The sequence below is a fragment of the Sminthopsis crassicaudata genome, chromosome 1 (assembly GCF_048593235.1).
Source record: "Sminthopsis crassicaudata isolate SCR6 chromosome 1, ASM4859323v1, whole genome shotgun sequence".
Classification (NCBI taxonomy): Eukaryota; Metazoa; Chordata; class Mammalia; order Dasyuromorphia; family Dasyuridae; genus Sminthopsis; species Sminthopsis crassicaudata.
Window position 1 is genome coordinate 640,443,795 of NC_133617.1, and position 25,689 is coordinate 640,469,483.

Consider the following 25,689-nt stretch of genomic DNA (forward strand, 5'->3'; position numbering starts at 1 on the left):
ATTCAAAGCTAGAAAACTTTCCTGATGAATTAGACTACAGATATCAACATGAGATAGAAAGCTGTGCTTAACTGAAACAATTTTTTGATCCAGAAGAAAATATTATTTCTCTGCTCTGATGGTCCTTCACCTGTGATGGATAAGAATAAGTTAAAATAAATTTATAAACTATTAGATCTCTCATTTCATTCCATTTTTGGAAGTAAACTACCAAACAACCATTTTAAGTCAGATCCAAAATTTACAAAATATTAACCTTTAAATTAACAAACAAGCAAAAAAAACATGCATGGATCTTAACTTTAGTTCAAGATATGTTTAATCCTATTTAATATACAGATTTAAAAATCTTTCAAATACTATTATAAGATATACTATTAATATGTAAGGTTTTATAATGTAGTAAAATATTATTCGCAAAATCATTGTAGAGTTCTATATAAAGCATTTAAGTAACTTAATGGATGTGAATATACTCATTTTCAAAGCAGTTAAATTTTTATTTCATTTTAATTAATATGTACTATTTTCCTAGTCCATTGGGAGTTTCTTTTTACATCTCATGTAAATAATCCTTAATGATTGTCAAACTTTCAAGTTTTGTGTTATCTGCAAATTTGACTTCCATATTCTGTCTTCCTTCACATAAATGCAATAATATCTCATGGGTAAGAAGAAACTAATCAACTTTCTTTCACTGAAAAGTTAGGTCCCCAGAGGGCAGGTCACTACTAGTAGGCATAAGATGCTACATGGTAACTCTGAGGGGCTTAGTTTCTACTACAAGTCCCCACCAGTATGCTTCCCAGTGACAATGAGGTTGGCTTCAGTTGGCTTTTATAGCAAGGGAATTTGGATATGTAAAGACTGCTAAACAAGAAATTAATATTATCTAGAAAACCACTGAGTATATATTGAGAGAGATGAATAAATGGTAGATAAACTTATTCTGCAGTGACACATACAAAATTCAAAATGACTTTAAAGAAGGCCTCTATTATGTCATGTAAATTTTTGAGGGATTTATGATGAAACTTGGATAAACATCATACCGATGACAAAATATAATTTTTCAAAATATATTTGAAAATAAAAGTTGCACCTGTCTGAAAATAAATCAAATTATACTAAACTAATCTAGTTTGTCTATCTAAAGAGATTCAGATTTTTTCAGATGAAATAAGAAGGAACATAGATAAGCTTTAGAAAGTCTCATTTATTCACTTAAGGAAATATGACATTTTCTAGGTATCTTTCCATTGACTTTTGCATCAATAAATATTTTTGAACTTCCACAATAACATAGGACCTCTTCTAGGAGAATCATAATTTATCAAGAGAAAAATTATGTGGGGAAAACAAAATGGAATATATCTACATACATTTCTTCATTTATCTATCAATACACCTACAGTTTATATATATATATATATTATATATATATATATATATATACACACATATATATATATATATATGTGTGTGTGTATGTGTGTGTGTGTGTTGTTTAATAATGGTACATGTAAAATAAAATATTTTGGTCAAGTAATCAATTTCACTAGTACAATACAGAGGAAGCATGGTTAGACTAAAAGTTGTCTGATAAAATCTGAGGGATGAAGAGAACTACAAGCTCAGCATTTGACATCATTATATTATAAATACTAAAAAAATCAGCAGACTTGGGCTTAGGGGATCTGGAATCAAGATGGTGTTGATTCTTCTATTCTGAACTGGTGAGATCATATCTGAAGTTCTGTGTTCAGTTGTGGTTATCATATCATTAAAATAGAGAGCATTCCAAGAGTGAGACATTAGATTGCTCATAAAGAGCATATTTTAATTGCTCTTAGAAGAAAGTATTTAGTTTGGAGAAGAGGAGGCTTAGATGAGAGAAGCAGGTTAGGCTGAATACTATCACTCTCTTCAAGTAATGAAAAGGCAATTGTATAGAAGTGGGATTAGATTTGGTCTATTGGCTCTTGACAAAAGTTCTAACAGTAGATGGAAAATACAGAAGCAAATTTATATATTTTCTGAAGAAAACTGTGTTATCCTCATAAACCTGAAGTAAAACAATCTTGGAAAAATTAAATGATAATTTTTAAAGCTGAAGTAGAACTTATATGATTAAAATAGTTTAAAATGAATAGATTAATAAATGATTATTATATTTATGCATTTAGTGCAACAAATACAACAGTCAATGAAAAAGATCATGACGGTTTTATAATTTAAGGCAGGTAACTATTGAACATAAAGTAATATTTAAAATATTCAAAATTCATAGATGTGAATAATAAAATCAATATCCCTTAATTTATATATGTATTTTATAAGTTTAGAAAAATAGAAAAATATTTGGTAGTATTGATATAAAAGAAATACTTTTAAAAAATACATGTATATTCAATATACTATTTTAAAAAGAAATTATTTTTAAAAGTTATCTTAACTGAATTAGACAAAATTCCCAAATTGGCCATTATATCAACTCATTAAGATGGCAGAAAACATTCAGAACTTTTCTCAATCAGTAATTTGACACATGGATAAATGATCTTATACAGTAGAATAGGTTAGGGAAAAAAAAAAGAAATAAAATCAGTAATGCAAAGATAAGGGTGAATGTTCCATACGCTTGAATCACAACAGATTTAATGAACAACATACACTAACTATATTAGATGGATCTGATGATGATATCTCTGACTGGATTGCTGAATCAATCAATCAAAGACATAATGAACTAGGTACAATTATCTTCAGTCAATTTTGGAAGAAGATGAGTTCTTGAGCCACTGGAGAAAAACAGATGAGGATATATAAAAAAGATTGGGGTTGGGTGAAAAAGAGTAGACATCTCTGAATGCTGAGTGTTCAAAGTTTTTGTGTAGTTAAGCAACTAAAGCTTAAAACTGCATTAAGATTTAACTGCACAAAAACTTTGAACACAGCATTCAGAGATGTCTAAAGCAACTTAAGCTTAAAACTGCATTAAGACTTTTGTGTGACTGAAAGAAAAAAAAGAAGTAATTCACATTTGCATAGTATAGTATTTTATATGCTTACACACAGATATATCAGAAGTATAGTGCTTTTAAATAGCTGTTTAATACCTATTAAAGGCTAATACCGCTGTAGGACTTTAAGATCACTATATCTATTTGTACATATATATGCATATATATATTTTACATATGTATTATATATATTATTAATATATATATATATATGTTTTCTAAAGTTTACAAATTTTAAGTGCATATTTTAGGCATATATGTATATGTAATAGCTATAAAAGTAGGTAGCATTTATAAAGCACTTAAAATGTGTAAATTGCTTTACAATTATTATTTATTTCATCCTTATAACAAACCTGGGAGGCACTATTTTACAGATAAGGATCTCCATTTTACAATGTCTCTGGTCAGTTGCTTTTCAATGAAGGGCAATACAATGTTGGGCTAATATCAAGTAAGCAAAAGCAATCAAAGAGTTATAATTTTGCTTTCAAGATAGTAACTTCCATTAAATATCAAACACATCCATTATATTACCCAGAAATGACAAATACTTTTCCTAAAAAGTTGATTGAAGTCAATCTGATTGTCATTGAGAAGTGCACTGCCAAGGGCTTGTGCTAAAAAACAAGTCCCTCTGGTTTACAGTCAGAACCCTAAATCTAACTTTAGGCAGTTCCCCTCTGGAGAAGATCCCAATGAAGTAAATGTGCTAAATCAATTAAAATTAAATTTAATAAAAATAGTGAAGTTTATACTTGAACAAAGGAATGAAATGCACAAGTTACATAAAATAGGGGTTTTTGAATATTTTAAGGGATGTCTTGTCAAAGGAAAGAGGAATAACACTGTTTACTTGGCTCCAGAGGGCAATGATAAAAGCAACAGGTTTCCAAAATAATATTCATTAGAATATCATTTATAAGTATTAGAGCTATTTAGTTGGAAGAGGCTTCCTCAAAAGGTTTTGAGATCTCTCTCACCAGAAACCTTCCTCCAATCAAATGTTGGGTGACCCTTCTTGTCAGGGATGTTTTAGAAGGAATTCCTGATAAGATACAAGATAAATTAGATGAATGCTGATGTCTCTTCCAATTTAGATTCTGTTATTCTACATATAATAAGGTATATGAGGTGGTAGAAAAATAATAAAATATAGAAAGAGAAGAATTAGATTTGGAAGTCTGACCAGAAGCTAAAGGGAAATTTTGGCATTGCCAGAATTGAAATAATTAGTAGTGGAAAGAGGAACACAAAAGCCATCTATATTCATTTTACAAAATGGTGAAATACAAATAAAGTCAGATCTAAACAATTGGAAAAATATCAAATGCTCTTGGATAAGTCAAGCAAATATAATAAAGATGATTATACTACCTAAACTAATCTATTTATTTAGTGCTATAGCAATCAAACACCCAAGAAGCTATTTTATTGACCTAGGAAAAATAACAACAAAATTCAATTAAATTAATTAAAAATTAAAAAGGGTCCAGAATTTCAAGGTAATTAATGAAAACAAAACAAAACAAAAAACCAAAAACAAAACAAAAACAAAAACAAAAACAAAACAAATGAAGGTGGCCGAGTTGTACCAGATCTAAAACTATATTATAAAGCAGCAGTCATCAGTGGAATAGGTTAAGTTCACAGGAAGAAATAGTTACACAAAAATCCCAATTTTGGGGATAAAAATTCACTATTTCACAAAAACTGCTGGGAAAATAGGAAATTAGTATGGCAGAAACTAGGCATTTTTCCACACCTAACACTGCATACCAAGTTAAAGTTGAAATTAGTTCATGATCTAGACATAAAGAATGATATTATAAATAAATTAGAAGAATATAGGATAGTTTATCTCTCTGATCTGTGAGGGAGGAATGAATTTGTCACCAAAGAAGAACTAGAGGTCATTATTGATCACAAAATAGTAATTTTGATTGTTATTAAGTTAAAAAGTTTTTGTACAAACAAAACGAATACAGACAAGATTAGAAGTGAAGCAATAAATTGGGCAAACATTTTTACATTCAAAGGATCTGATAAAGCCCTCATTTAAATATATAAAGAACTGACTCAAATTTTTAATAGTTCAAGCCATTCTCTAATTGATAAATGGTCAAAATATATGAACAGACAATTTTTAGATGAAGAAATTGAAACTATTTCTAGTAATATGAAAGTGTTCCAAATTACTATGGATCAGAAAAATGCAAATTAAGACAACTCTGAGATACCACTACACAACTGTCAGATTGGCTATGATGATAGGAAAAGATAATGACGAATGTTGGAGAAGATGTGGGGAAACTGAGGTACTGATACATTATGGGTGGAACTGTAAAGAAATCCAACCATTCTGGAGAGCAATTTGGAACTATGCCCAAAAAGTTATCAAACTGTGCATACCCTTTAATCCAGCAGTGCTACTACTGGGCTTATATTCCAAAGAAATACTAAAGATGAGAAAGGGACCTGAATGTGCCAAAATGTTTGTGGCAGCTCTTTTTGTAGTGGCTAGAAACTGGAAAATGAATGGATGTCCATCAATTGGAGAATGGTTGGGTAAATTATGTTATATGAATGTTATGGAATATTATTGTTCTGTAAGAAATGACCTGTAAGATGATTTCAGAGAGGACTGGAGAGACTTAAATGAACTGATGCTAAGTGAAATGAGCAGAAACCAGAGATCATTGTATATGGCAACAAGAAGATTATACGATGATCAATTCTGATGGACTTGGCTCTCTTTTGTAATGAGATGATTCAAACTAGTTCCAATTGTTCAGTGATGAAGAGAGCCATCTATACCCAGAGAGAGGACTATGGGAACTGAATGTGGTTCACAACAGAGCATTTTCACTCTTTTCGTTGTTGCTTGCTTGCATTTTATTCCACCTTTTTTTTTAAACTGCTTTGATTTGATTTTTCTTGTGCAGCACAATAATTGTATAAATATGTATGTATATATTGTGTTTAACATATATTTCTACCATGTTTAACATATATTGGACTACTTGCCATGTAGGAGAGGGCATGGGGGAAAGAAGGGAAAATTGGAACATAAGGTTCTAGTAAGGGCTAGTGTTAAAGAATTGTCCATGCATATGTTTTGAAAAATAAAAAGCTTTAATTCAAAATAAAAAATATGTTTGTGAAAATATGTGTATGCTTTATATTTCCTGCCACTCTCTACCCTGCCAAACTGGAATTAGTCTAGCCAAAGTCTTGTGCTTAATATAAATATTTACGGAAAGTCTCTGGGATAGATTTTCAGGTCAATATTTTCATTAATTTTATGTGTTGTGAAGTGGATATTTATTATGAACTAGCGAATTATGTTTAAATAATTATTGCCCAGTGGTTTAAAATGTCATTCCTTCCCACTTTCCACTAATGTCCCACAAATTGAAATCCAGAAAAGCTCAAAGATTTTGAGAAGGCACCATTATTAGCCAATGTTTGTCTGATTCCAAGAAAATGTCAGGAGAAATTTCTGCAGGTTGTCTGAAGATTCATTTCCTTGTTCTTATATATTCCTCCTGTAATTTGTGTCTTGCTATAGTTTTTGTGCAATATGTACTATGCATTTTTTTATTAGCTTCACTAGTTTTAAAATACTTCCTTTAAAAAAGAAAACACATTAATTTTGAAATTATCCAAAACTGAAGATTTAGATTTACAATCTTTTTCTTTTTTTTTTCCCCTGAGGTTAAATGACTTGCCTAGCTGAGAAGTGTTAAGTGTCTGAGATCACATTTGAACTCGGGTCCTCCTGAATTCAGGGCTGGTGCTCTATCCACTGTGCCACCTAGCTGCCTCCTAGATTTACAATCTAAAAATAGGATTATATGAACATATCTAATGGTACTAACACTACTCTCTTGTTGATTTAATTATGATAAGTGAATTGAATCCCCATTATAAATATAAATGCTTTTACCAACAGATGAGGTAAAATATTCAGTAGTAGAGATGAATTGGAAGATATGTCACATGCGTTTTAGGTCACTTAAATTGAAATTTTCATTTTACAAATGAGACATTGGAGGCCTAGGAACATTCAGTGTCTGGCCAAAGTCACCACAATTGTATATAGCAGAACTGACTCTTAATCCAGTAGTAATTCTTTTAGATCTATCTGTTGTCCAATAATCAGAGCACCTTATCACTGAAAATTTAACTACTAAGTGATGATTTTTTTTTTTTTTTGTAAAGTGGTAGGTCAATAGAGGGGTATGGAAAGACCATAACAGTCTAAAAAATGGAGAGAAGTACATAATGATTGTCTATTAATTGTCTGCTTAATGAATGGCAGCATAAAAAGGACAAGAGAAAACAGATCCACAATTTTTATGCCATTTATAAATGTTAAATTCAGTGTTTCCCATTCTTAGTGTGATTTTTCTTTGGTCCACCAATGAAAACCTACTTCTTTAGGAACTGAATCTAATCCATCCTGAGATTCTATTTATTTGTTTAAGCCTTTACTAGTTTTAATAGATTCAGACTTCACTTAGATGAAACATGCTGCATGTAAACACAAGACATAATAAATTTCAGTTAAATGAAGAGGCAGATTTGATTGTATTTTTTACCCAAATATAGTAAATTCATATAGTACTAAAGTATTTTGGAGCATTTGTTATTAAGCTGAAAGACAACCATAAAAATTTGCAGCATATACTTCACTATCACAATTCACTATTGTGGAAAAATTAAAGAAAATCTCCTAAAGAACTTTGTAGAGGGCTGGAACTCTGGAAAGGTATACTTGAATCAAGAACAGCAGGGTGCTTATAGTTAAGCACCTATTCAGTGTGATTGACATATACTTAATGTGATGAAATGATGTAATCACTCTAGTTGGCATATACTTAGTATAATTGGCACATGCTCAGTTGCTGTAGTGATGTAATTGTACTCAGGCATTTAATGGCTGAGAGGACTGGCATCTGGGAATCTCAGCCACAGACACAAAGAAGACTTCAGAATCCAGACCCCAGACTCTAGACTCTGGACTCTATCTTTGACCAATCTTGTGGTAGCTCTATTGCCTTCATCACTTCTGCACCTAAAGGCCAAGGCCCATCCAGATATCCTCCAGAAAGCTACATTTTGGTGCCCAACGTGGGGCACTGAAAGAAGCACACTACATTTTGAAACTCTGGATCTAAGGACCTACACTCAGCAGTTCAACTGATGTGATCATAAGCTCAGTGGAGAATTCTCTGTGAACAGGAAAAAGGGTGAGTATAAAATAGATAAGCAGAAAACATTGATAAGGGCTAAACTAGTTACTTAATCTTTGTGTCATGAATTCTTTTAGACGTCTGATAGGATTTCTAGGTCCTTGTATGAATCACATTTTAAAATATTTTAAAATGTATTCACAGTTTAAGAATTCTGATAAATCAAGATTTTTTTTTAACAGTAATTACAGACACTTTTACCTATTTTCTCACAGCTAGAAAATCTTTTTTTTTTTTTTTTTTTTTTTTTTTGAGCATGATCTATGGAAATTGTATCCAGTGTTTTAAGCAACAGTAGAACTTTTTGAAAATATAAATAAATTTTGCTTTTACCTAACTGATTGTAGTTTAACTGGTAATTTCCCAAGTTAGTTTCTCAGTGCCTACATAAATTAATAACTTACATGCTTATTAATTATAAAATGATATAAGTTGAGAAAACCATGAGGACTGCTTATAATTCCATGACTTTCTAAAGAACCATGATCCATAAGCATAGAAACACCACTATATTCAATTCCTATAAATTATCCACAATGGAAAGAAAATAAGAAAGAGTCAGGCTTTTTTCCTATCCTTTACAGCAATAGACTATGCCTGATAAAAATTTATCGAATATAAGATCACAATCTATCTCATATGTTTTAATAGTAGAGGAGGGATCAACTATTAGACTCACTAAAGTAAACTGCAGCCTTAAAATTTTGACTCAAGCAAGACACACATTAAAACTTTATAACACTTTATTTCATTTGACACTTAAGATAACTTTATTCTAAGATCTAGTATTGACAAAAAGTAATTCATTAGACTTGGGAATATATAGTTATCAAAGGTATTTCTAAATGGCAAAAGCAATGTCCTATCAAGTGTCTAAATAATATGATTCCCTATTGATGGAGTTCTCCAAATATTTCTATACAAAGGTGACATTGCATTAATTGTATTGAGTCCCAGGACATTTAAAAATCCTCCACCTCAAATCAAAATAGATTAATATAATCATCCACAGTGGATGAAAAGGATACTTTTTTAAAATAACCTTTTTATTTTCAAAACACATGCTTAGATAGTTTTCAACATTCACCCTCGCAAAAACCTTGTATTTCAATTTCCCCCCTCCCTTCCCCTCAACCCCTCTCCTAGATGGCAAGTAATCCAATATATGTTATACACATAAAATTCTTCTATATATATTTCCAAAGTCATATATATTATAATATATATTATGTATAACACATATATGTATATATATGTATATAATATTATAATATAATAATATATATTATCATATACACAACAAACAACAACCAAAAAAGTGAAAATAATATTTTGTGATCCATACTCAGTCCACACAGTCCTCTCTATGGGTTCAGATGGCTTTCTCCATCACAAGAGCTTTGGAACTGGACTAAATCACCTTGCTATTGAAAAGAGCCATATAGGATATTGTTTAACTATAACATATAGTTATAGAGACTCATAAAAAAGCTGTAGGAAGTGATGGAGCTAGAATCCATCTGAAAATGCAAAATATTTCTTTTTATTTTTTGTTTTGTTTTGTTTTATTTATGGTGCCAATTTAAATAGATTTTATTCTCCAAGACAATAATTACATTTCCACTTGTTTATTCCAATACTAATAAAGTGTAATGTTGTTTACTTCTTTCCCTCTGCACACATTCAAGTATTCAGAATGCCCAGATTTACACAGTCGCTTAAATGTTACTTTTAAACTGCTACTGCCTTGGCTACAAATTTGAGCCCTTCAATTTTTGAAAAGCTGTGTGGAATGCTCTTTCTTCAGTCAAGCTCTTCAACGATGGGTCCAGAAGTACCTTTGGATGGAGGTGCTCCACTCCCTAGGAACCCACAAGACCTTGTCCAATTCTTTCTGCTGATGCTCCGATTTTTCCTTCTCAGCAGTCTGGTTCTTATCCAGCCAGCTGATTATTTCATCACATTTGTCAAGAATCTTTAGTTTGTATTCATCACCAATTTTGCCCTGTCGTTTTTCATTGTTCATAGTAGCCTTCATGTTGAAAACATAAGATTTAAGAGAATTCTTGGAAGACATCTTGTCTCTGTTTCGCATCTTCAGTCTTGTATTTTTCTGCTTCCTAGACCATACATTTGATGTTTTCTTTGCTCAGATGACCTTAGTCATTTGTGATGATCTTGTTCTCCTTGCCTGTGCTCTTATCCACAGAAGAAACATTAAAGATGCTATTTGTATCAATGTCAACTGTTACTTCAATCAGAGAAACAGCTGTGGGAGCTAGGGGGATTCCTGTGAGCTCAAACTTGCCAAGCAGCTTATCCTTTGTCATTGCCTTCTCATTTTCATAAACCTGAATAAGCACACCAGACTGGTTATCAGAATAGGCGATAAAGGTCTATGTCTGCTTGGTAGGAATAGTGGTATTACAGTTGATTAAAAATGTCATTAACTCTCCAGAAGATTTCATTGTAAAGGGAGAAGAGTGGCATCCAACAGTAACAAATCCTGTACATTTTCAGATTCAACTCCAGACAAATGGCAGCCTGGACTGCTGCATCATAAGCAACAGCCTCATCAGGCTTGATGCTCTTATTGAACTCCTTGTCATTGAAAAAGTTTTGAAGAAACTTCTGAATTTGGGGGATATGAGTGGAACCACTCACTAGGATGATGTCATGAATCTGTGATTTTTCTGGATTGACATCTCAAGGCCTTTTCCACAGGATCCAGTGCAGCATGGAAGAGATTAGCATTTAGTTCTTCGAACCAGGTTCAGGTGATGTATAGAAGTCGATTCCTTCATAGACAGGCCAATTTCAATACTGGAAGGGATACTGGAAGAGAGGCTATGCTTTGCAAATTCAGAAGCAGTGTGCAGATGGTAAACAGTCCTCTTGTTCTCATTGATCTCCTTCTTGTGTTTTTGCTAGAATTTGGCAATGAAATAGTTGACCATGCAGTTGTCAAAACCCTCCCTACCCATTGGATGTCCCCTACTGTGGACTTGACTTCAAAAATGCCATTTTCAGTAGTAAGGATGGAAACATCAGAAGTACACCTCCAAGGTCAAAGATGAACACATTTCTCTTGGCAACACCTTTTTTTTTCTAAGTCATAAGCAATAGCAGCAGCAGTTGGCTCATTGATGGTTTGGAGCACAATGAGACCAGTGATGGTTCCAGCATTTTTGGTGGCCTGTTGTTGGGAATTGTTGAAGTAGGCTGGTACTGTGACCATAGCATTTGTGACAGTCCTTCCAAGATAAGCTTCAGCAATTTCTTTCATCTTGGTTAAGACCATAAAAGATACTTCTTCAGGATAGAAACCTTTGGTTTCCCCTTTGTACTCCATTGGGAATTAGAGACTGCCTGTTCCATTCAACACCATAAAAGGCCAAGGCTTCATGTCTAACTGTACAACTGCATTGTCAAATCTTCAACCCATCAGAAATTTAGCATCAGAAACTCTGTTGGTGGATTCTGCAACTGGATTCTTTGCAGCATCACCAATTAATCGTTCTGTGTTGGTGAAGGCAACACAGCTGGAGGTGGTCCTGTTTCCTTGGTCATTAGTAATGATCTCTATTTTCCCATGTTAAAAGCCTCCCACACAGGACTAAGTGGTGCCAAGATCAATGCCAATTGCGGGTCCTTTTGACACAGTTGCTAGGAAGTTGGGGGTCACAGCTAACTGCTGTGGAGAAGGAAGGGCTACTACTACCTCACTGAGTAGAAATGCGCAATATTTCAATAATCCATAACAACTTACTTCTACCAAAATAACTCCTTAATGCCAACATTATTCTGAGGATTGTGATTGGCTATAAATCAGCTAACACCGTGTCCTTTGAAAAGTCAAAATCCCAAATAAATTTTCTACAGAATGAATAGCATGAAAGTGTTTCAGATTATGTCCACAGAAATAATGTTCACAATTAGAAGGTAAGAGCTAAAATGACCAAATCAAGTGAATATATTTTATCTTTCTAAATATCTTTCTAAACAACTTTTAATTATTTAAAATGTAATTATGAGAAGGAAGATAAACCAGAAGCCAATGAGTAATTTTTAAGGGCAACATAGAAAGACAGAAAAAGAGGATTTTAGATATTGGAGTAGGAGATAATAGGAATAAAACAAGAAATAAGTAGCATGAGCTGTGGATCTTGGAGGCAGTGGTAGTGATACCCATTATGCTCTTCAATGTTTATAACATTTCTCAGGCCTTTTATTTTACTTATACACACACACACACACACACACACACACACATACACACACACACACACACAAATACCACTATTTGGTCATGAATACCTCAAAATATTTATTTAAATATCCCAGTAACTGAAATCCTTAAAACATATCTCTATATATGCATACACTATTTGACTTTAATCTGTATGTTTTTTAGCTTAGCATAAATTTGTATACCAGATGCCTTCTTATAATTAACACATTGGGATTTGGGAGCAGTAGTTTGCTGCTAACAAACTTTCCATCAAGTCGACATCTGTGATTTATATTTCCAACTTGCTTTCAATACATTTACATAATCAGTTCAATTTAGGCAAAGATTATATATTCTCCTTACATTTTTATAAGGACTATTCTGTAAGCATACTTAAAAAATAACTAAATCAAGGTGGCATTTGTATCTCTTTATGTAAGCAAAATTCTTAACATAAACACATTATAAAATATCTTCAACTGATTTTATTTTAAAAGCTGAAATTATACAACTTCTTTTTCTGAAAGTATACAAAACAGTATACTTTATCAAATATATAGTGACTATTTAAATGAATAATATATTATCTTTTTATAGAGCTTTATAGTTTGACATTATTTCATACATATTATCATATGTATATGATACAATAAACCAGTAATGGAGACATGGCTGATGGTAATTTCTTATCTTTTTCAGCAGTGAAAACAAAAGCCCAAAGAAATTGTATGGCATGTCCAAATTTATATGGTTAGTTAGTAGGCATTTAAGAAATATTTTTGGATTGATTTTCTAATTGCATTATATGATTTTTGTAGCTAGAAAATAATTTTCAAATTATATTGGATAATAGAATAAAGTGGTTAAATATTCAAATAAAATAATTTTTTTCATTTTTCATTCAAATGTTTGATATTATTTCAGCACAGTTTGAAAACATTTCCTAAAATATTCTAAAACAATTTTAATACTTATAAATAAAGAGACTACCAAGTTCATAATAACATTTAACTAGCTCATTTAAGGAAAAAAGTGTCTTTAATTCAACTTTATTTTGATAGATACAAATATTAGAGAATTAATACTATAGTTTGGGAATATTATGGCTATTAAATATTAACATTTTAAGGGAATATGGATACATTTGAAATATTTTGATGAAATTATGTATGCATAGTTATAAAATATTACTAGAAAAGGATACTTATATAATCATAAGAAGTATAAGAAGTATGTCTTTAATAAAAATTATATTGAGGGTGCTTTATGTTCTGCTTTAAGCAAATTCAATGAAGAAGAGGTTCAATCACTTAAATAAAAATGCAAAGAAGACAGCTTGATATCAAAGATAGATTTGGAGTAAAAATACAGCCTCTGCAGTCTGAGAAGTTTAGAATGACTATAAGTAACTCACTTCAGTTTTATGTCAGGCAAATTTTTAGACTTTAATTACTAACTCATAAATAGTTCTGATCAGGATGGGTGGAGGGAGTTCTATTGTAGGGAGTTCCCTAGCCATATTAAAAGCTCATTTAGATAGTATTCCTAACATCAGACATAAATACTATTTAAAGTAGGATCTCTTAAACATATTACTAATATAATATTAATGTTTCATTGAAAGATGAGCAAAAGATATGATTTTTAAGTGTGCAAGTTATTTGAAAGAACAAATTCAATTTACCCTAAGGTAGGAGAAATTTATTAGTGTCCCTTCTCTTAAGCCATTGAATTTAGGGTAAGAGAGGGAAATGCAGAGATATCAAGAAGATGAAAGAAAATTCAATAGTCAAGCAATTAGAACTGTTTGTATGATCAAATATATCCTCTTTAGAATCAAGTTAGAACATATTTTAATTTAGATAAATATAGAAGAACGTCCTTTAAAAGTGACAAATGATCCAGATCTTCTTTTTGTTAGGGATCCGCCTAGAAGAAATTTGGAACTAGAAGACAGATTTGGGATTTAACCTTAATTCAGGCTTACAGGTATGATTACAAGGATCCCTGGATTAAACCAGATCATCATCAACTGTTTTGCCTTAGTGTCTCAAAGAATCAATATGTAGTTGGCATTTATAAGAGAAAGAAAAGTAGGGAAGGAGCAGGGAAAGGAGGAAGAAATGAAGGAAAGAGCAGGGGAGAGAGGAAAAGGGGACATATAGCTTGTGTGAATATGAAAGTATTTTGGAATGTTAGATTTCCTTAATCTAGGCCTATTACTTCATCCCTCTATTTGCTTCACCACATATTTGCCTCACATTAAGAAGAGATTAAATTATTTATGGTCAAAAGCTAATATCAGAGATAGGAACTGTAACCAGTTCTCACCAACTTCAATCTCAGAGATCCCACTGTGTCCATATTAATGGTATATATTTTCTCTTTTCTCTTCTTCTAGAAAACTATACATTACACTCTAATCAACTTGGTTGTTCTCTTTTAAAGAGTCAAAGACTAGAACATCATCAAATATCAGAAAGTTTAAGGATGACCCTAATATTTAATGGCATCCAAAAGAGCATTGCACTAATACTTTGATGTGCATAAAAATGGAGAATAGAATTTTGAAGTTACTATACCAAGATAAAATCATGAAATCATCATGGACACTCATGTTCTAAAATCTTAATTTATTCATCTTGGTTCCTGCTGCAAACATTTTTGCACATATAGGTCCTTCTCTCTTTTTTATGATCTCTTTGGAATACAGACCCAATAGAGAAGTATCTCTGGTGGATCAAAGGGTATTCACGGTTTGGGCATAGTTCCAAATTGCTCTTCAGAATGGTTGCATCAGTTTACAACTCCACCAGCAATGTATTAATATTGCAATTTTCCCACATCCCCTCCAACATTTATCATTATCTTTTCCAATTATCTTGGCCAATCTGAGAGGTATATAGTAATAATTCAGAGTTGTACTAATTTGCATTTATCTGATCCAAAGTGATTTAGAGCATTTTTATATGACTAGAAATGGTTTTAATTTCTTCATCTGAAAATTATCTGTTCATATCCTTTGACCATTTGTCAATTGGAGAATAGCTTGTATTCTTATAAGTTTTAAGTAAATTATCTATTTATTTTTGAAATGAACCCTTTATCAGAACCCTTGGATATAAACATGTTTCCCAGTTTACTGCTTCCCTTCTAATCTTATCTGCATTGATTTTGTTTGTACAAAAAACTTTTTAATTTATCCATCTTGAATTCCCATCAGATTATCTTATAGTTACTATACATATACATATATATGTATATATGCATATATATATCTTATATACACACATAAGGCAGCCATATGTACATTTATATGAATTGTAATATGAATATAAGCATGAGAGAGAGTCATATAAACAAAGACAAAGACTGATCAAGAAAGAAAATAGGCAGATTAAGGGAGGACTAGTAGTTTTGGAATAAAGGCTACTGAGACTATTCAGGGCTGCTTCTCCATCTTTGGTGTTCATCTATGACCTATCACTTGCCTGTGACTCCAAGAAGCTAGAGAATGAACAATGGCCACACCCTGGTATAAACTGTCTTGGCATATGGCTAAACCAGGCTGAGGATAATCAAGAGATTTCAAAACTGTCAGTGAGTTGGTGGGGTAGTATCTAACCCAAGCATGTAACTATGTTCCTGGCAGACAGGTGGATGTAAACATTTTGCTTCAAAGGATTATGGAGGTTGCTGAAGCAGGTGCTGTGGAGCAGTAAGAACTTAGTCAAGTAAAAGATCCCAAAGTCATCCATTATATACACAGCTATTACCAGTCATCTTGCCATTTAACTCTGATTATTCTGAAAGAAAGAGGCTGAAGATTTTTTCACAACTCTGTCTCATTTAAGTCTAATTTACACAATCATTAAATGATATAACTCATAGCATTTTACTATTTATGATTCAAAAATATTATTTTACTATTTTATTGCTTTACTATTTTGCCCATGTCAATGTCTTGTGATGACAAGCTAATACTGAAGCAGTAGGTTTGAATACACTGAGAGCTATAGTCATAATATTGCCCACAAGTTGCCCAGGTAATAGGGCCATCTTCTCACTGTATTGAAACAGCAGAGGAATTCAGCAACCCCTTAGATGTGTGGATAGCCATCTAAAGGATTGCAACATTTATCCCCTGTATATTTTAGATGCCCTAAAATTGTCTGCTCTATATAACCCTAGTTAGCTTAGCATAGCAGGCCAGGATTCTGAGCTGAAAGATTAAATAAAAACTTGCAAATTGAATGCACCTATTCCTACATGGAATGTGCATATTCTTATGGACAACCAGACATCCAGTACACCTGAAATATGTAGAGGTCTTTATGTAAGACAACTCAGCTGCTATTGCATCCAAATAGCAGTCCTGAGTGAAACAAGTAAGACTAGCTAACTGAAGTCAGAGCTGTATATACTTTTTTTTTTCTTCTGAAGTACCTGCTGTGATAAAGAACACTATGAAACTGGAATAGGTTTTGCAATTAAATTTAATCTTGTATGCCTCCCAAATGACTTATAAGCATGGCATTGCCACTTATAGGAAAGCACCATACCACATCATCAGGAGGTATAATACAAACTACAAACAAGACAGATTTGATGAAGTCAAAGAAAAGTTTTATGAAGATTTTGAGATATTTACTATCAATGTAAAAAAGAGGACAATCTTGATTTAACAAGAGAGTAGATAAAGACTATCACACAGGAGGGAGTCCATAAGAAGAATGAAGTCAGAAACAGCAAAGGCTATTTACTATTGAAGACTTGTGCATCTTATGATATTCTTATCATTAATATGGTCTTTTATTTACCTAAGCACAACAAAACTTTGTGGATGTGCCCTCCCAGTAAACGCTGGCATTAATGGACTATCTCATTGTAAGGAAAAGAGACAAATAATGTTGAAGTGAAGATGATATGTAATTCAGAGTGCTAAACTGAGAAGTGACATCCTCTCCAAGCTAAACATTCACCTTCAATAAAAGTGGTGGCCCCACATTATGATGACTATCAAAAAGACTTAATGTTAACAGATTAGATAACTTCTCTACAAGTGAACAGTTTGTTGCTGAATTGAAGGGAAATTAGAGCCAACATAATATTGATAATAATGGAGCATAAATACAGCAGGTAGCTCTGATGTACAGTGCCACATTTTCTCATCTGGCACAGAATACTTGGAATCATCTGGATGGTTTTGATGAAAATGATGAAGTTCAGAAACTGCTAAAAAAAAAAGAGAACTGATAGTAACAATTCGAAGTACTTTTATATTGCTATGAAGAGCATATAAGTTCCCATTTTATCCAGGACCATCTCCAGTAGCCTTTTACCTTAACACTGGATCCAGATGGCTCTGAATGGGAAAGTGAAGCAGGTGACCTTGCAAAAAAATGTCCTTCAATTAAACTAATTCACTTGCATGTCATAGCATCACTTCCCTGATGTCAAGATCCTCTTTGAAAATGAAGGACAAAACACCAAGCAATGGTCCAAAGACATATAGTGCATCTCAGCGACTAGATGCTGATAGAGTTGCATTGATTAGAAATAAGACAAGATTTTTGGATAGATAGGATTAGATAGTGTTTTCAACAGATTGTAATCAAAGAATGATGAAACCATTGACTTTATATCTCAGGTTAAAGTCAGTCCCTTTTTAGCCAAATTTCCAACTGAAGAATAGGTTCTGAATGCCAAAACTCTCTTCTGAATCTACTAAGTAGTCAATCACATGACAATGATTTTATTCTAGAAAAAATATATAAGGAAGAGGATTTACTATCATCCAAAAATTGACAGGAATCTTCTAGATTATGTGGCAAAAGGAAGTTATCCTCTTCCATCAAAGATGTGGCAATTATTGAGATTTATGAAGGCAAAGGAAATAGAACCACAGGGATGTGCTTATTGCCAACAAGATTTTTCCCACAGTCTTTCTTAATCAGTTGATGCTTCACTTGGAAGACCATCATCTACCTCAGGGTCCATGTGGCTTCAGAAAGGGCAAAGAATAGTTGACATGGTGTTTGCTGCCCAACAATTCCAGAAGAAATTTTAGGAGCAGAATACAGCTCTGTACATGATATTTGTTAATCTAACCAAGGTTTTTGCTACTGGGAATTGTGATGGCTTATGAAAAAATCATGCCAAAGTCTGGTTGTCCAAAGAAGTTCATCAGTATTGTGAAGCAGTTCCATGATGATATAGTTGCACTGGTTCTGGATAATGAATAATGTTCATATGCCTTCTGAATCACCAGTAGAGTGCGGAAGGACTGTATGCTTGCTTCCATGTTTTTTAACAAGATGTTTTCAGCAATATTGTCAGATGCTTTCCACAAGGAAGGACGAAACTACATCAAGGTGAACTACTTCACTGTTATTAATTATTTAATTTGAAAAGGCCAAGACTAAAATGGAAGAAAATTTGGTATATGCCTTTTTTGTTCATAGGTGAATGTATACTCAATGCAGCCTTTGAGGCTGAGATGCAACAATATACACATTGATTCTCGAATAATAGTGGTGATTTTGGTCTAGCAGTTAACATTAATAAAAGTGAGTTTCACCACCAGCCAGCACCATCCATCCATATCTGGAACCATCAGTTAGAAAAAATGAAGAAATTTTGAATTCTGTGGATAAATTCACTTACTGTGACAGTATACATTCTAGGAATAAATGAACAGATGATGAGATTGACATATGCATTGTAAGAGTTAATTCATCATTTGGGAGGCTCCAAAAGAATTTGTGGGAGAGGAAAAGATTTTAATTTGTCTATGAATTTGAAGGTATACAAAGTCATTGTTGTATGCCTATAAAACCTGGACTATTAACCAACATCAAGCTAGGAAATGAACAGCTTTTTTTTTTTTTTTTTTTTTTTTTTTTTTTTTTTTTTTTTTGTCTTAGAAAGAGTTTGAAGGTCATCTGGCATAATAAGGTACCAGACATTAAAATCCTTTCTCAAGCTATTAAAACCAAGCCTTCAAACTCTAAAGCAGAGAATGCAATTCTGATGGACTGGCCATATTGTCAGAATGTCAAGCCTATGTTTGTCTAAAAGATTGTCTTATAGACAATTCATACAAGACAAGTGATCAAACAGTGGGCAAAAGAAGTGATATGAGGATATGCTAAAAGGTTCTTCTAAGGGAACTTAGACAATTCGTTAATTCTTGATCAACTGAAAGTCTAGTTTCTATCTATTGTTTTTATTTTTTTTTTTATCTCACCAACCATGAAGTCTTCAGTAACCTGTTCTGAAAAAATATCTCTTTTGAAATTTTTCCTATCAATCTGGTTCTGTATTCCCTACTGTACTGAAATTGTTCCTACCAAAATCATCAGTGCCTTCATTATTTCCAAATCCAATCATGTTGTCTCTCTTTTCATTTTCTTTGATCCTTTGAAACAATTGATAATGTTGCCAAATTGGCAGTTATTTAAATGTCTAACTTTCTCTCCCCATTATGTAACAAATTACATTAAACCAGATAGAAGAGAGATTCAGTCTCTAAGAAATATGATATACTATTTAGTTCTTTGAAAACATATTTTAAAAATTCAATGTCAAATCATAATGTAATATCATGGAAAGAATCCTAATTTTATTGACTAATAACTATATTGTTCATTAATAACTTCACATTAAGGGATTAACTAAGAAAAGAGATACGACCTCAGTTGACAGCAATATTGTCAGTGTATTGCCTGCTACATGCATAATTTATAGTTCAGTTTTACCATATGAGCTGCAGTGATATAATAGAATTAGCGTCTATCATCTGCAAAAATCCATGTTTAGTTTCTATTAGTATTATTCTGTATCAGCGCTTCTTAAACTTTTTCCATCTCCTTTTTGCCTGAGAAATTTTTATGTGATCTAAAGCAAATAGGTATACAAATGAAGCATTTTAAAATCATAATTTTGCATCCTCAACATTCCATGACAAGATCCCACATGGAGCCGTGAATTACAGTTTAAGAAGCTGGACTGTATATAAATGGTAGCAAAATATGTTTTAGCTTGGCACTGATAATGTTACCATTTACTAAAATCTAATATTTAAAAGAAGGCCCCACTACCACTATCCTCACTACCTTGGAGTAACAATTACTCCTTCACTAACTAGTATGATTCATGAACAATATTGTAATGCATTACGTACTTTGTTATTGTTTAGTCATTTCAGTTGGGTGTGACTCTTAGTGATTCCATTTGGGGTTCTTTTAGGAAAAATATTGAAGTAGTTTGGCATTTCCTTTTCCAGCTCACTTTGCAGATGAGAAAACTAAGGCAGATAGGGTTAAGTGAATCGCCTGGGATCACAGAGCTGTTAAGTGTCTGAGGGTAGATTTGAACTCAGATCTTCAAAACTCCAAGCTTACTCTATCAACTGTGCTACTTAGTTGCAACAATAAGAACATACTTTAAACATTCATCTGAAAGATGGATGATACATGATAAAAGGAAAATCAGAAAGAAAATATTTTAAAAATATTTAAAAAGATATATATATATTTAAAATATAAATATAAAAATATTTTAAAAAAGTCAAAATGGCAATTAGCAATATTTAAAATTAGTATTTTTTAATCTTAGGGGGAAGAAATAGAAAATGAAATCATTCAAAAAATGAACATGTGCAATAATTTCTAGTTTTATTACTTCCCATAGATACTTGATTCCCAGAGAAGAGGTTTCCTTACAAATATATCCACTTTAAATTATAATGTTCCACACTAAACAGCCCAATTTATAGAGAATAGAGATAGCTGATGGAATAGATAGAGAATTAGACCCGAAGTCAGAAAAGACCAAGTTTCAAATCCTATATCAGGTATTTGCAAATTGTGTGATCCTAACCAATTCACTTAACCTGTCTGAGTTTCCTCATTCATAAAAGGGAGTAATAGTACTTACCTGGAAAGTTTGTTGGGAGGCTCAGTTAAGTAATATTTGCAAAGCTCAGCATTAAGTTTAGCACACATTAGATACTCTACAAAACTGTATTCCCTTCTCCTTTTCTTCCTCAATGTCATTTAATCTATCTGATCATTAAATGTTCATAATTTTCTAAGGGAAGATTGTAATTAGAAAGAAAGATTTCTAACACTTTATTTTAAATATTTTAAAATATCAAAATAAATCAATTTTATACAATAATATTAAAATACTTCTGGAAAATAATCTACCAAAAATCCTTTTTATTATATACCATTGAACCAAAATTTGCTTAAGGGTTAATATAAACTGACATTTTTTTTTCTTTTGTAATGTCCAAGATTCCTTTTTTCTTCAACAAATACTTATTAAATACCTAAATATTAGAAATAAACAAGGAAAATATTCCCAACCTTTATGGAATTTATATTCTACCTAAAGGAGTGAGGATGTACAGAGATAAGTAAACAAAAAGTATATATAAAATTTTATAATTTTAAAAGGGAAAGAACATTTATAGCCAGAGGAAACAAGAAAGACCTCATATTAGAGATAATACCAAAGTTATATTTTGAAGGAAGTTAGAGATTTCAAAGAGAAGATATGAAGAGGGAGATCATACAGGGAACTGAATGTCTGTACATAGACAGAGGAGCAATCATAATTTAAAATAAGGAAATAGTAAAATCATGCTTGGTATTCAAGATTCTATAATTGGTAGTAATATGCTATGCAGACATCAACATCTTTTAATAAAGTAGTTTTTCCCTTCTATATTCATACTGTATGGAAATTTCCAATTAGTAATTCTTGAATGTACACACTTACTAATGGTCACTGCATTAATGAGATATTGAAAACAATTCAATTGCATGTCTGCTTCATTTCCCCTTATGCTGGGATTTACCCACAACCCATCCAAAGCTGAGTAATCACTAGCAAGATTTTTAGAGAAACTATCTGCATTTCATTTTCCTGCTCTGTTAAAATGAGGCTATAACATTAACTTATTCGTGTGGCTGTTGTCAGGAATGACTAATAAAAATGTTTGTCAAGCACTTTGAAAAATGCTCATGCTTGATAAAATGCTATATAATTGCTATGTAACTGCTAACTAGAACCATTCTTGGCTTTCATGTCATGCATCAGCTGCTGTGATTAAAGAGGCAATATAATCACAGTTACAAGTTCAAGCTGAGGTCTGAATTTCAAAACCAGGCTTTAAAGACCTCTTTTCCTCATTCTATGATTTAAGACCACCCTGGAAGAACTTTCCTTTTCTTGTCTTCAACTTTTTCCCTCATTGGTATCCTTTTAGAATGTTATTGTTTTGACTTTTTAAAGATTAATTATCAACTCTCCTCTCATAGAAGAATGAAAGTTTTTAAAAGAAGTGACAAATTTGTTTTTGCCTTTATATTTCTATTGCCCCAAAACTTATTTTGCATGCAGTAGTTACTAAATCAACACATGAATGATAAGACTATCGATTAGAAATTTTCTTGAAGGCAGAAACATTTTATTTTTTGCCTTTGCATTCTTACTACCATTTAATACTTAGTAAAGAAATAAAGCAACAATTCAAGCAAAATTACAAAATAATTAGTAAAATATAAATTGATAAAAATTTAAGTCAATACTTTGAGTGAAATGCTCCAGATTAATTAAAATTCCAGTTTTTCCTCATAAGGGCATAGCATTTAGATTTCACAATCCCTCTGTAAGATTGGCTTAAGTTTCTTAATATGGTATTCCCAGGACAAAATATAATACTTCAAATGTGGCTTAGCCAGTACATTTTAGGGATTCTACTTGTACCAGAAGAATGTCTTAAAATGCACAGAAAATCTAATGTTTGTGGAAAATGAGTAATTAAAAGAGGAAAAGCAAAGCTTAACACAGTGTGGCTCCCTCCAGGGGAGGTTGGGCTGCTGAAAGAGTTAAATGGAGAAATCAGTTACACCTTTGAAGTCACTGTCATTACCAATAAGCATATAACATTTACAAAGTAAAAATTAAGTTGATACTAGTTTAAATCATGTCCCATTAATTAGAAACACAATTGGATAGTTTCAATGCATTGTAGATTCAACATAAACATAAAATTATGATAACTTTATTATTTTTTTTTTGAAAAATCGACTGAAAAAAGGGGGAAAGGAAAATAAGAAATCAACTCTGGTTTTAACTTAATTATTAGGATCATAAAATCATGGATTAGATTTAGGTGAGATTTTAGAGATGATATAGCTCAGAAATATCAAACTCTAGGCAAAAAATCACAAATTAAATAGGAGCCAGATTAAAAAGCAATAGGGAAATGTTTAACAAAATAAAATGAAAATACAATAAAACATAGCTAATGTTAATATATTACTTTCTAATTAAGTCAAATTGGGACTTAGGAATTTATTTATTTCTATTTTGTTTTGACAAAAGTGATTTTAGTACTTTCTAACTTATCCCAGAAACATTAAGTGACTCATTCAAAGTAGTCACATAAAAAGCAAAATTTGAATCCAGGTCCTCTGGTTTAAAATTGTAATATCTATGACTTACTTTTTTGAGGGTCATTGTATAAGGTATTCCTATTCATATTTGGGTGAGATTAGATAACTTCATCTGTGGTATTATTTGAGATCCTTTCCTGAAAATGCAAAATTGTAGAAATGGAAGGTGCTCAAGCAGCCATTTAATGAAATAAAGACATTGAAAAGAACCCCCAAATAAGAAATAAGAAATCATTCAGCCTTTGATAATTGAACTCCAATTATTCTATGATCTGATTCTCAAGAACCAATTATTCTTTATTAATATATCTGATTTCACTTTTTTGATTTGACATATGCTTAAACAATAAAATATTTCAATAAAATCTGAGATTTACTAATATTTACTGATTAATAAACAATTATTACATCTTGATTTGAGTCCACAAATATTTCTGACATAAAACTAAATAAACCAAGAAAATATTTCTCTATTTGTTCTATGGTGCACAAACTACAAACCCAATTAACATCCAAAAGGATTTGTTATTCTTACTCAAGTTTAGAATAAACATGACATACAAATTCATAGGACCTATCCACAGACATAATTAACAGCAAACCATGAATGTTAAGGATTTCTTTTGTTTGTACCTTCTCACTTAGTGAAAGTGATCTTTCACCAAGTTTGTTAAGGAATTTTTGGATTCGTTCAAACACGCTATATTATATGTATATATGTGTATATATACATATATATACACATACATACACGTATGCATGCACATATATACATATATTCATGTATATATACAAATATATTCATACACATGTACACATTTCTCTCTTTCTCTCTCCCTTCCCCTTTCTCTTATTCCTATATTATAAAATAATTCCTGGAGGTTAGGGCAATGTGTACATATACATACGTATGCATATGCATACACAGTACTATATATATATATATATATATATATATATAGTATATACACACAAACACATATACACATATATATATATGTATATGTGTTTGTGTGTATGTTTGGGTATGTGCATATAAATACATGTATACAAATGCATGTATATATGTATATATTTATATACATATCTCCCTCTTTCTCTGTCTCTCTCTCTCTGTCGTCTCTCTTTCATCTCCTCATCCATGTATTACAAAGCAATTCCTGGAGGTCACAGTCATACATACCCACACGTGTGTAGGTATGCATGTGTGTATATATATATATATATATATATATATATATATATATATATATATATATATATATATATATATATATATATATATATATATATACATATATTGTGAATACACACTTACATGCAGGCACACACTCATGTGTAACTGTGTATGCATGTATATATATGCATATGTGTATATGAATAAATTTGTGTTTTTATATCCATAAATGTATTTCTCTATCAGTGTTTAGAATTAGATTTTACACATAGCATGCACTTAATAAAATTTATTGAATTGAAGAACATATGCAGAACATGTAACTTTCAATAAGTTTTTTTAATCTTTTATTTAAAATGAAAAATAAATATATCTTTCACTAAAATACTTTGAGTTTTCCCAGCTCCTCAAGTAAATTAATATACAAGAGAACCCAGAAATTTTAGTAAGACAATATTTCAGTTACAAGCTCAATACATCTATGTCTATCTATCTATATATTAAATCACAAACAGAAATGCACATAAAA

General features: G+C 31.7%; 1 protein-coding gene and 1 pseudogene across 1 annotated transcript in view; both read right to left on the minus strand.

Annotated features, from left to right (window-relative positions):
* The window catches only part of PTPRD (protein tyrosine phosphatase receptor type D), a 2,806,204-nt gene that overhangs the window by 2,619,797 nt on the left and 160,718 nt on the right, over positions 1-25,689 (minus strand).
* On the minus strand, positions 6,717-13,480 carry LOC141551354 (heat shock cognate 71 kDa protein pseudogene; annotated as a pseudogene).